This window comes from Panthera uncia (genome assembly GCF_023721935.1).
Source record: "Panthera uncia isolate 11264 chromosome D3 unlocalized genomic scaffold, Puncia_PCG_1.0 HiC_scaffold_8, whole genome shotgun sequence".
NCBI lineage: Eukaryota > Metazoa > Chordata > Mammalia > Carnivora > Felidae > Panthera > Panthera uncia.
This window is the reverse complement of record NW_026057586.1, coordinates 13,254,322-13,266,627: the sequence shown is the minus strand read 5'-3', so window position 1 is coordinate 13,266,627 and position 12,306 is coordinate 13,254,322. Positions and strand designations below refer to the sequence as shown.

Here is a 12,306-nt window from a genome sequence, read left to right as displayed (position 1 = left end):
GCGCGCGGGGCTCGGCGGCGCGGCGATCACGCGCGGCCGCGCGCAGCGAGAGCCGCTGTTTGGGTTCGCGGCCGGCGCGGGGCGGGGCGGCGGCCGGAGGGGAAGAGGCGGAGCCGGCAGAGGGCGCGACCGCGGCGGGGCGGTGCTTCCCGGAGGCGGGGGGCCGGGGCCTGTCCCCGAGGGTCGGACGCGGCCCGCGACCTCCCGGGGGAGGAGCTGGCCCCGAGCGCGCGGCTGAGGGCCCTGGCGGCGCCACCTGCTAGCGCCTCCCGAAGGGCCGGGTGACGCTCCGCGGCGGGGTGCGTCTTAGGACCGCGGAGGCCGGTTTCCAGGCCTCCCAGAGCCGCGTCGGGGGTGGGGGGCGGGGGCGGTGGGAGCCGCTCGGGGCCGGGTTCCGCCCTCGCGCGGGGAGGCCGCGGGAGGCGCGGGGGCGACGCGATCCCGGGCGCTCAGAACGCCCGAGCGGGGATCGGCAGCCCCCGTCGCAGCGTGGGAGCCCCGGGAGCCAGCTGACATCCGGCCCCATGTCAAGCTTTCTCGGCGTGCTCCGAACTTGGTCGCAGCCCACCGTCGCTTTTCACTGGACCGGGAAAGCTTTACCGTGGAGTTTAACGCACCACTCAGGTCGCATTTCCTTTCCCAAGGCTGGGTTCCAAAACAAAACAAAACAAAAACAGCTTTATGGAGGTCTAATTCACATCCCATACGATTCACCGATTTAAAGTGCATAGTAAGTGGGTTTTAGTATAGTCACAGACCTGTGCAACCACCACCAGGATCAATTTTAGGACATTTGGTTACACAAAATCGCTTGGTACCCATCAACAGCCACGCCGGGTTCCTCCCGAACCGCGCCCAGCCGTTGGCTCTCACCCATCTTTCTGTTTCTATAGATCTGCCTAACCTGGATATTTCATATAAATGGAATTCTATGATATGCAGCCTTTTCTGTCGGGCTTATTTCACTTTACGTTTTCGACGTTCACCCATGTTATACATGTATCGGTACTTCATTGTTTCTATCACCAACTTGTATTCCATTGAATAAATATACCACTTTTCATTTATCCCATCATCACCTGATGGACATATGGGTTGTTTCCATTTGGGGGCTATTATGAATAATACTGCGGTGAACATTCGGGTACAAGATTTTGTGTGGATATATGCTTTCATTTCTCCTGGGTATATACCCAGGAGTAGAATTGCTGGATCATGTTTAACCTGAACTGCCAGATGTTTTCCAAAGCAGCCACACCATTTTATATTCCCACCAACAGTATATGAGGGTTCCAATTTCTCCATATCCTCACCAACACTTGTTATCATCTATCTTTTTAACGATAGCCTTTCTAGTGGGTGTGATATTTCATCGTGGTTTTGATTTGCATAAGGTATATATTTTTGTTTGCTTGCTTGCTTTTCCTTTCTGTTGTTGTTTTTAGAAATACGAAGGTCGGGTGCCTGTGAGGCTCAGTCGGTTAAGCCTCCAACTCTTCATCTCGGCTCAGATAGTGATCTCACGGATCGTGGGATCGAGCCCCAAGTCTGGCTCTGTGCTGACAGTGTGAAGCCTGCTTGGGGTTCTCTCTCTCTCTTCTCTCTTTCCCTACCTAACCCCTCTCTCTCCCTCTCTCAAAATAAACAAACATTAAAAAAAGAAAGAAGGCTCAGGGGCAAAGGAACTGATCTTACTTTTTCTTCTTAATTGTGTTGTCCCGAGTTAGGCAAATTGCAAGGTTTGAGGGCACAGGCCCCAGGACTTCTGACCCCAATTACAAATTTGGGGGTTTCCCCCCAAATATAAACAAATTAAAAATAAAAAAAAAACAGGGGCGCCTGCATGGCTCAGTTGAGCATCTGACTCTTGGGGCGTCTCCTCTCTCTCTCTCTCCCTCTCTCTCTGCCCCTCCATGGTTTGCTCTCTTTCTTTCTCTCTCTTTCTCAGAAAATAAACAAATAAACATTAAACAAAACTGGGGGCTCCCAAACCACCTTCACTTTTGATAATTCTCTGGAAGGCCTCCCAGAACTCACAGAGGCACTCCCCGTGGCTGTGGTTCCTGATGAAGCCAGCTAAGGGAAGAAGTGCGGAGGGCAAAGTGTGGGGGCCTCCACACGCAAAGCTGCTGTCGCCTCCCATGCAGTCAGGGCGTGTAACACGCCCAGCCTGGGTGTGTGAGGATTGCAAACCAGGGAAGCTTGTCTGCTGTTCGGAGTGTTTATTGGAGCTTCCAGTATGTAGGCGTGACTGATTGATTGATTGCCCATATGGCTGAAGTCAGTCTTCAGGTCAACTTAACGATACATGATGGGATCTCCCGGCTACATCTCCTGGATGGGTCTTTCGGGCACGACCAGCCTCCACCTTAGAGTACAGATTGGCCTGCCCTCGTCTAAACAAAGACGCTTCTATCAGGTGCGGCATAGATTACCTCCCAGAAGGCAAAGACAAAGGCCAGACCTCCTCTTCAGGCAAGCCCAAATTCTTTACTGCACCACCTGGCCTTTATCCAAAGCTCTCCTGCAGCAAAATAAACATATGCCCTAACGTTTGGAGGTGGCAGCGTGGAGTAGGAGGCTCTTAACTCAGTTTTCAGACTATCAATATCAGTGGTGCAATCTTCCCGGTGACACGGTACCAACGTCACACCACATCACAGTGCGGGGAGTGGGCGTAACCTGAAGGGTGAGAGTCACAAGACGGTGGCATATTACTGGAGTTCCACTCAATCATCGACAACCGGCCCAACTCGTCATCATGTCGTACGACCACAATGGGTCCCAAAGCATTCCCACTCAGGTTTTCAGGTTTCCATTCAACTCATCAGTTTCTAGAAACAGGAGAGGTCTCTACCCCCAGAGACGTCTACCGAGTGCTCTTAGGAGACCATCTCGTCTCTCGCTCCAAGCCCCCACCCCCACCCCGCAAGGTGTTAATGTAATACTGGATTTTTCTTGTGGCATAGCCTATTTATTTGTTCTTTTGCCCTTAGCTACGATTTCTCCTTCTCTCTATTTGTGATTTATTTTTATTCAGACGATCTCCTGTTGGAAGGAACGCGCGCGAAGTTCAGCCTAGGGATACGCTGTTTCAGATTGCCTGCACTGACACTACTTGAGGAAATGCACCCCCCTCAGTCCATTCCCATTCATACAAGGTAAGGTGAACAGAGCTGCATAACTTGTGGGCCTTCTCGACCACCAGGCGGCACGGCTCCATTTGCTATCAATTCCAATTTTGCCAGATGGAGTGAAAGCGTAATCCACCCCATCAACGTCTTGGGAATTCTAGTGTAATGGTTTAAAAATATAGTCATAGTTTCTTGCTTAGGGACCATCCTTGGTTCTGGCACTTGCAGTTGAAGCCCTGGTCCTTGGGACCACTGCATCAGGAAGAAAAATAAGAAAGTTGAGGCAATGTGGAGGGAAAAAAAGCAAAAACTATACTCATACTGTCTTCTCTCCATGGGAAGAGCTACACAGTCATACCAGCGTTCTCCCTCACCCCTTCTCCAGACCCCCCAGAAAAGCAGAGAAATCTACCGAGTAAGCAACACCCTCATGAAGATACGTAAGTCAGCCCATCTCTCCCTCCCCCATTTTATTTTTTCTCCATCCCTCATTTTAGACAACCAATGTTCCAATTGCCTGTTCCAATTCTCGGTTATACCTTTACTCAAGCTATGCAACCTGACTCGTCCGTTTGATGTGATATCTGTTTGTTCATTGTTGGACACTCTGGGCTATGAAGTGTGTTCTTTGGTCTGAAGAAATGGGACTTGGTGGTCCAGACTGGTGCAATAGCTTCTGGTCCAGTCTTTTTATAGTATGTTGAACATTTGCATCTACCTCTAGGCATAGAAAACCCGGTCCAGAGTGTGTCTATTCCTACCAAAACCCATTTGGAACCTTCCAGGGCTTCCAGCATCAGTCCAGCTGCCAGCTCTGCATCGGGCCTTTCCCCCAGGGAATCTGCCCCACAGCCATCTGTAGCCTCCATCATTTTTGCTGGCCCACAACGAAGTTCTTCTTGGCATTTTGTGCTCCAGAGGGTTTGAGAGGGCGATGTCTAGATTTGTCCCATCTCTGCACTGCTGAACGCCCCATATCCACTCATTCCGTGGGCCCAGGGGGCTACCTCAAGTGAGCACACCAGGATATCCACTTGCTGGTTCCAGTCCCCTCCCAGTCCTACAAGGAGGTTCTTCTGATGGACAGTGACATGCCCCACTTTAATGTACCCCCGAATGCCCATAGTCATTTCCACAGGGCAGTGCCCCCCAACAGGCATCCCTTTAATAGGCAAATTTTCCATTGTTCTTCTACTTAACCACATGGTCAAGACATTAGCTGTTGCCCATGAGTTGGTTCAAAACCCTAACATAGAGGGGCGCTTGGGTGGCTCAGTTGGTTGAGGGTCCGACTTCGGCCCAGGTCATGATCTCGCTGTTTGTGAGTTCCAGCCCCACGTCGGGCTCTGTGCTGACAGCTGGGAGCCTGGAGCCTGCTTCGGATTCTGTGCCTCCCTGTCTCTCTGCTCCTCCCCTGTTCATGCTCTGTCTGTCTGTCTGTCTCTCTCTCTCAAAGATAAACATAAAAAAACCCCAAAAACCCTAACATAGGGATCACATCATGGAATTCAGCCACTGAACTCATTTGGCAGCCTTCCAAACACCACGCTATCCATTCACCTTGAAACTGACATCTGTAAACCAAGCAGCTCTTTTTTGGTGAATAGACAGCACTGCCCAAGTGGCTACAGGGCCAGCAATTTCTCTCGTGATTCCTGAGTCGGCCTTAGGGGAAATAATTCTAGCTGCTTATGAACATATGTGTATCCCCTTGCATACCCTGGTTCCACGTTCCCGCAAAACCAGCCCCGTTTTACCATGGCACTCTTCTGGGCATTGCCTTCTCCATTAGAGTGTTTTCTCCAAGGTCACCGAAGACATTATGTGTCTTTCAGGTTTCAAGATTATTTTATGTTCTTCAGTCACCGGGGCCATTAGCAAGGTAGTCCAATACCAAGGTAGTAATTGCCTCTGAAATGGAAATCTTCCGTCCAGACTCTCGGCAGTCATTAATAAATAGGTGGTGCTCACAGCCTCTTGCTGTGAGCCCCAGTCTGGGTAAGGATTCCAAGACGGCTTCCAAGTGGTTGGAGGGGTAAGATCTAGGAAGATTTCCAGATGTGGAATATGCACCCTGCAAAATCCAAATAAACCAGGTCTTGTAACATGTTTTGTCTAGCAGGTATCCCATACTGTTTAAAATCAACAACCTGTGTGGGCTTGGGCAAGGTTCTTGGTTCCCAGTTAGGATGCTCAGCCAACATTGCGTGAAAGGACAGGGTTACCTGCCCTCTGTTTCATGGCACTAGGTAGAGGAAACTTTCCCCAGTCAGACACAAAATCCATCCCTCTAGTACTTTCACATAAAGGAGATGTGAGCACTTTACAGAGTCTGTTCAAACATTCTCTCTAGAGAGAGACAGACAGTGCACAAGAGAGGGAGAGGACAGAGACGGAGACAGAATCCGAAGCAGGCTCCAAGCTCTGAGCTGTCAGCACAGAGCTCCACGTGGGGCTCGAACTCACGAGCCATGACTCACAAGCCATGAAATCATGACCGGAGCCAAAGTCGGACACTTAAGGGTGAGCCACCTGGGCGCTCCAAAGAAAACACTGGATTTTAAGAAGAATGAAGACGTTGGTCAGTCAGGCAAAAAAAAATAAAATAAAATAAATCAGGTCATTAATTTATAAAAGAAATCAAGCTAGTTTCAGATTTCTCCATGGTAACATTCATCATGAGGGAACAATGACATCTGTAAGATCCTCAAGGAAAGAATGTTGAGCCAAGGTTTTGTAGCGAGCTAATCTGTATTTCACCCATTGAACGTGTAATAATTAAGGAAATGTTTTTCCTATGAGTGTTCCTTGAGGAAAGTGTTAAGGCAATGAGCCCACTCGGGCTGCTCTAAAACAATATCACAGACTGGGTGGCTTACAAACCACAGAGATTTATTTCTTACAGTTCTGGAGGCTGGGAAGTCCAAAATCAAGGTGCTGGCAGACGGGGTGTTTGGTAAGGGCTCACTTCCTAGTTCATACTGTCCTCACATGGTGGAAGGGGAAGGGAGCTCTCTGGGTCTCTTTTAGAAGAGCACTGATCCCATTCGTGAGACCAAAATCACCTCTCAAAGGCCCACCTCCAAATGCCATCCTGTTGGGCATTAGGATTTAACATAAGAATTTCGGGGAACACAAATATTCAATACGTAGCCAGCCAGAAAGATGACTGGAAAAATATAGCACTGCCTTTGGAGACTTTGAGAAATGGATATATTTAACAGTAGAACAAAGACTAAAACAAACGTCGGGGCTAGAATGCTTTGTAATTGACATATACCTTAACAATATGAAATAATAATAAAAGACATGCATTTTAGAAGGGGAAGGAGGAAAACGTGCAAGGTAGGCTTGACTTTATAAATTACATCATTTGTAACTGAAATCCAAAGGTATCATTTCAATCTGACACATCAAGTAATAGAAGTATAGACATTTAGGGGCACCTGGGTGGCCCAGTCGGTTGAGTGTCTGACCTGGCTTCCGCTTAGGTCATGATCTCACAGTTTCGAGCCCCATGTTGGGCTCTGTGCTGACAGTTCTGAGCCTGCTTGGGATTCTCCCTCTCCCTCTCTCCCTGCCCCACTCGCGCGGTCTCTGAATCTCTCAAAATAAATAAATAAACTTAAAAGAGCAGTATAAACATTTAACGCCATCAAGGTAAACATGAAGAATTATTGACTCAAATCAGGTGAGTGGGGAAGAAAGAGGAAGTATGTACATTTTATCATTGTTTATGGTAAAGGACTAAGATATTATCAAAGGAAGTAGAGGGATATGGGGCCAAATGAGGTGTAATTACAGAGGCGAACAAAACAGTACAAACTTTCCTAATAACAGACCTGAAAAAAGGAAGAGGGAAAATAACACTCTTGAGTGATGACACGATTGCGTTCTTTTCTGCTTCCACTGCCCTTGCTGCTTCTGGGGCCCCAGGGTATTCTGGGGCATTCTGTGTTAGGCAGGGCTGGCTGGCACCTACTGGGTGGCCCTGCCCTTTCCACTCTCAGCTGAGATCAGGGCTTTCAGTGCTTCTCAAACTGTGTGGAATGTCCCGTTTCCTTTCATCGTTCCTTTCTGCGGCAAACCAATCAGAAAAATGGAAGGAGAACTAACCAAAACAAACACACACAAAATACAAGCTTTAATGATTTGCTATGAGAGTCAACAGGCTTAAAAACAGTAAATACAATCTGAACAAACATAATTTCGAGAAAAAGAATGACAAAACTGCTAGGTTCTTTGTTAAAAGTATGCATAAAAGTGATTCATGTAGAGGATTATTTTTTGTAGTGAGCTAGATTTTCCAGAGATGGCTGCCACAACATCTCCAATCCAGTATGTTCTTTTCTAATGTGACACTTATTCCATTGAGTGGTGGGGTCTATAGCCCCTCCCCTTGAGCCTGGGTTGGCCTTTGGACTGCTTTGACCCATCAACTGTGGCAGAAATGACACTGGAGGACTTACGAAAGCAGGCTCCAAAAGCCCAGGTAGCTCCTCCCTGGTTTTCTTGGGACATGAAACCCGACAACTGATCCATGAAGCTCTGAGTAAGCTCAAGAAGTCTGTGGCGATGTCCTTGTAGAGAACATAGTCCCAGTTGAGTTCCCACCCAATCGCTAACACAGACTTGCCAGCCAAGTGAGTGAGTCATTTAGAAAGTTCACCCTCCATCCCCCAGTGATGCCTCACGGAGCAGAGATGAGCCATCCATGCTGAGCCCTGCCTGGATTGTAGATTTTGACTTCTTTTTTTTTTTTTTTTGGCCAGTTCTTGCTCCCCAAACTCCTCTTGTTGGCTTCTGGAGAATTCTACTTCTAACAACAACTGTCACCCAACCCTTATTCTGACAACTTTCCTTCTTACCTATTTTAAATGCTTATTTATTTATTTTGAGGGTGGGGACAGCACAGGGGGGAAAGAGAGAGAGAGAGAGAGAGAGAGAGAGAGAGAGAGAGAGAGATTCCCAAGCAGGCTCGTGCTGGGCCCCATCCCACGACCTTGAGATCATGACCTGAGCTGAAATCAGGAGTCAGACTCTCAACCGACTAAGCTACCCAGGTGCCCCTTAGGTATTATAAAATGTAATTTGTACTTTCCTCAAATTCTAGCATTTGAATTATACAAAAAGTAACATAAACCTGGTTAGAATTTAGACCCAACTCCAAAAATCTTACTTTTGGTATGAGTCATTTAGGAAATTCCAAATGCTGACTCTTTGTCATTACTGGTAGTACTAAATGGCCCTTTTCTGCACATCAGCAGGAGCTCTTTTCTCAAAATCTGTAGCATGAAATATGTGTGGCTATTAATCTGATAGGTTTAGCAAGGTAAAGCCCTGCATCTGACATTAATTCTGGCAACTTCAACCGTACTTCCAGTCTCTGAACACGGCAGGACAAGATAAGGGTGAAGAAATGTGGGCACTTGACTCAGGCACAAAGTTTGATGGGATGCCAAAATAATCGGTAATCAAGATAAACAATGTTTTAAGACGATATTACAAAAACAACAAAATTAATGCAAAAAAATCCATGGTGAAACCATATCAAAATCGTAAAGATCATCTCGACATGACTGACCGAATGAGTCATAGAAGTTTGTAACGGGGTTACATTCCTACGGTCACCACCCCAAAGCAGGTTATCACCTCATTCTTGGTCTTTAAAAATTGTCGATTCCAACATTTTTTTCTGATTTGAAAAATAACAAGTAGACTTCACATTTTCGTTCTTTAAAAAAAGCTAGACAAAACCCAAATAATAAGTGTTGGTGATGATGTGGAGACATTGGAGCCATCATGCATTGGCGGCAGGAATGTAAAATGGCGCAGCCACTGTGGTGGTTTCTCAAGAAGTTAAACACAGAATCACCATATGACCCAGCAACTCCACTCCTAGGTTTATACCCAAAAGAGACTCAAACAGATCCTTGTACACCCGTGTCCTTAACAGCATTACTCACAATAGCCAAAGGTGGGAACAACTTAAAATGTTCATTAACAGATAAATGGATAAGCAAAATGTGGCATATACAGACACACAATGGACTATTATTCAGATTGAAAAAATGAAGTTCCGATATGTGCCGCAACATGGATGAACCTTGAAGATACTATCTCAAGTGAAATAAGCCACATACAAAAGGACAAATAGTGAATGAGTCCATTTATATGAGGTACTTATATAAATGAGGTACTTAGAACAAGCCAATTTCACAGAGAAAGAAAGTAGAATTGTGGTCACCAGGGACTGGAGGGGGGGGGGGGGGGAAGTTATTATTTAGTAGAGAGTTTCAGTTCGGGTTGATGAAAATTCTGGAAATGGAAAGTGGCGATGATTCTACAACACTGTGAATATACTTAATGCTACAGAATTGTACACTTAAAAATAGAAAGAAGTGGTGCCTTTTATGTCATGTATCTTTTGCAGTAAAAATAACAAATGCTCACTTCATAAAGTTAAAAAAAATAAGAAAATAAAGAATACATTTTAAATTAGTTCTAATGCTAGTACTCAGAGAGGTAGCTGATTTGGCTCCAGACTTTTCTCACATCTTGGGATGACCTCACAATATGTGGCGACCTTATTAAGACGTTAATTTTTCCTCTCTGGATTTCCCCTTCCCTTGCATTGTGTAGACAGGCAAAAACATAATGGCTGGCAAGACATTTTCCTTTCTGCTGGCTCCCTCTAACAAATCCTAATCTGTCATGTCACCGAAGAGATTAAGCTAAAGACTTTGAGAGCAACCGGAAAAAAGAGAGATTTTGTCGGCCCCCGGAAGGACTGGGGACAGAATTTCTCACCTCACAAGGTCTGCAGGTTGGAGCCGCCCACACCCACCAGCGGCCAAACCTGGGATAGGATGGCTCTGAGGTTTCCAGCCTCTGCAAAGATTCCTCTGCGTGGGAGGGGAGAGCTGAGGACGTCTGCGGACTTAAGCAATAAGAATGCCAGTTCTAGACTTGGTGCACGAGAGATCCATCTCCCGTCTGAGCGCCGGGAGAGCCTCTTGGACCTTAATGCAACCCTTTGGCGAAGAGGCCTAATAAAGACTTCACAGTGGTTTCCCTGACAGCACAGCAGATCTGGATTTGGTTTAATGGTGATGTAGAAGTACGGTCTTCTCTGCCTACTGGAATCTGTGGGCCGAGATGTAGACTCGGCATACGTTGAGTGCCCATACTTTCAACAGCCCCGAAGTAATAGAAAAATGTCGGTGTTTCCTCTACTTTGTAGTCAAACCTCTACCAGAAGGAATCCATGAGGACTAATGTTCTCTTTTAGTGGAAAGCGGTGTGTGTGTGTGTGTGTGTGTGTGTGTGTGTGTTATCACCTTGGAGATGAGCGGCTGTCGATAGCAGCCCACTGTTCTGACCGGCCAGTGCCGTGCCGCAAACCACCCTGTTCACTCTCATGTGGTCGCTAGCAGTTCCCTCCATTTTCAGTTTTAATGTTTTAATTGAATCATCTAGAGCTCTTTGGTGTGATACTTTTTCTTGTCATCACTTATTCTTTAATGTGGAGCTTTCAAAGGTTTCTATAAAATTGTCACTGGAATTATTTATGGCCTAAGACATCCTATGTTGCATTTAAGAATCCAAAAGCCTCGGGATGCCTGGGTGGCTCAGTCGGTCAAGCGTCTGACTCTTGGTTTCGGCTCAGGTCATGATCTTGACGCTTTGTGGGTTCGAGTCTCACATTGGGCTCTGTGCTGGCAGTGTGTGGGGACTGCTTAGGATTCTCTCTCTCTCTCTCTCTCTCTTTCTCTCTCTCTCCTCTTTCTTCCCCTCCCCCACTTGCACTGTCTCTGTCTCTCTCGAGATAAACTTAAAAAAATACAAAATCATTTTGATATTGCAACATTGTTTTGTTTAATGGCATCAACTTTTTGGAGACCAGGCCAGTTGTCTAGTAGATGCCCTACATTCTCTTTTGACTGGTTCTTCCTGATGTTATTTATTTCTCTCTCCCTCGAATTTCCTATAACCCAGCAGTTAGGTCTGTGGCTTGTTTAGATTCAGATTACACAGTTTTGGTAGGAACACTTCGTAACTGTATTTTGTATTGCATCCTCCCCAGCAGCACGTGCCAGTTTTTCCCCTATAAGGATACTCAACTTAATCTGCTTTCTTGGGTAGGGTGGTAAACAACCATATCTCTCCATTGTAAAGATCATGTTGCCCTTTGCAATCGGCAGATAATCTGGGAGTGACATCATGCAATGTTTGTAAATTGTCACCAATAATGCCTCCAACTTCTGTTAACGTATGCTGCTTCTCCCATCAAGAGGTAGAAATCTAGTTTTCATCCCTTGAATCTGGACTGGCATTATGTGGTGGAAGTGGTATTGCCTTATTTCTGGGCCCAAGCCTTAAAAGGCCCTGAAGCTTCTCTTTTTGTCCACTTGGGTTCAAGATGTCAAATAAACTCACGCTGGACAACTGAATGATGAGAGATCACATAGCGGAGAGAGGCCCAGCCAGCCCACCCGGAGGCACTAGAAATAGGAGTGAAGCCATCTTCAATTCCTCAGCCCTGGTCAAACCACCCCAGCCAACACTACGTGGAACAGAGGCTCCACAGAGTTCTGCCGAATTTGCAGTCGTGAGAAAAAATAAATGGTACTTTGAGCCGGCATTGATTGATTTTGAGTGGTTTGTTATTCAGGAAACAAATCCCATGTAAATATTCTGTTTCACGTGATAGTTTTAGGATCCATTGATGATAGTTGCCTGGGTCAATTATTTCATTGGGGTTGACCCAGGATAGTTCAAGTTTTGATCTCCTCTCTACATTATTAGCTGGCATTCTTCTGCAGAGAGAGGGACGGTGGGAGAGAGAGAAACACACCAGCTTTCTCTCATTAACTAGATATAAACTACTGTTTCTCCTAAAAATGAAGGGTAAATGTTTAATCTTTTCCATTATTAGTTTCAGAATAAAAAGTTGAGGTAATATTCAACCCCCAAGGATGGCAAATAAGGTTCTTTGCCCCTCTACTTCTTTTCTAGTCTTCTTTAGATGTTTGTCCTCCATAGTTGTGCCCTCTGCAGATCTGCCATTGAACTTAGAACATTGCAGTATAATTGATTCATTTGTTGATCTGTTTAACTGAACTTTACGTTCCTTGAGGGCAGGGACTTAGAAGCTAAGCCAAGTACAAGT

At 46.2% G+C, this 12,306-nt stretch overlaps 1 long non-coding RNA gene across 1 annotated transcript; it reads left to right on the top strand.

Moving 5' to 3' along the window:
- The first annotated feature begins 54 nt into the window (after positions 1–54).
- Positions 55–11,772, top strand: LOC125914478 (uncharacterized). The gene is made up of 4 exons (XR_007455318.1): positions 55–299; positions 3,041–3,161; positions 3,520–3,574; positions 11,557–11,772. It is a non-coding gene; the product is annotated as an uncharacterized LOC125914478 (long non-coding RNA).
- The last annotated feature ends 534 nt before the right edge of the window (positions 11,773–12,306 follow it).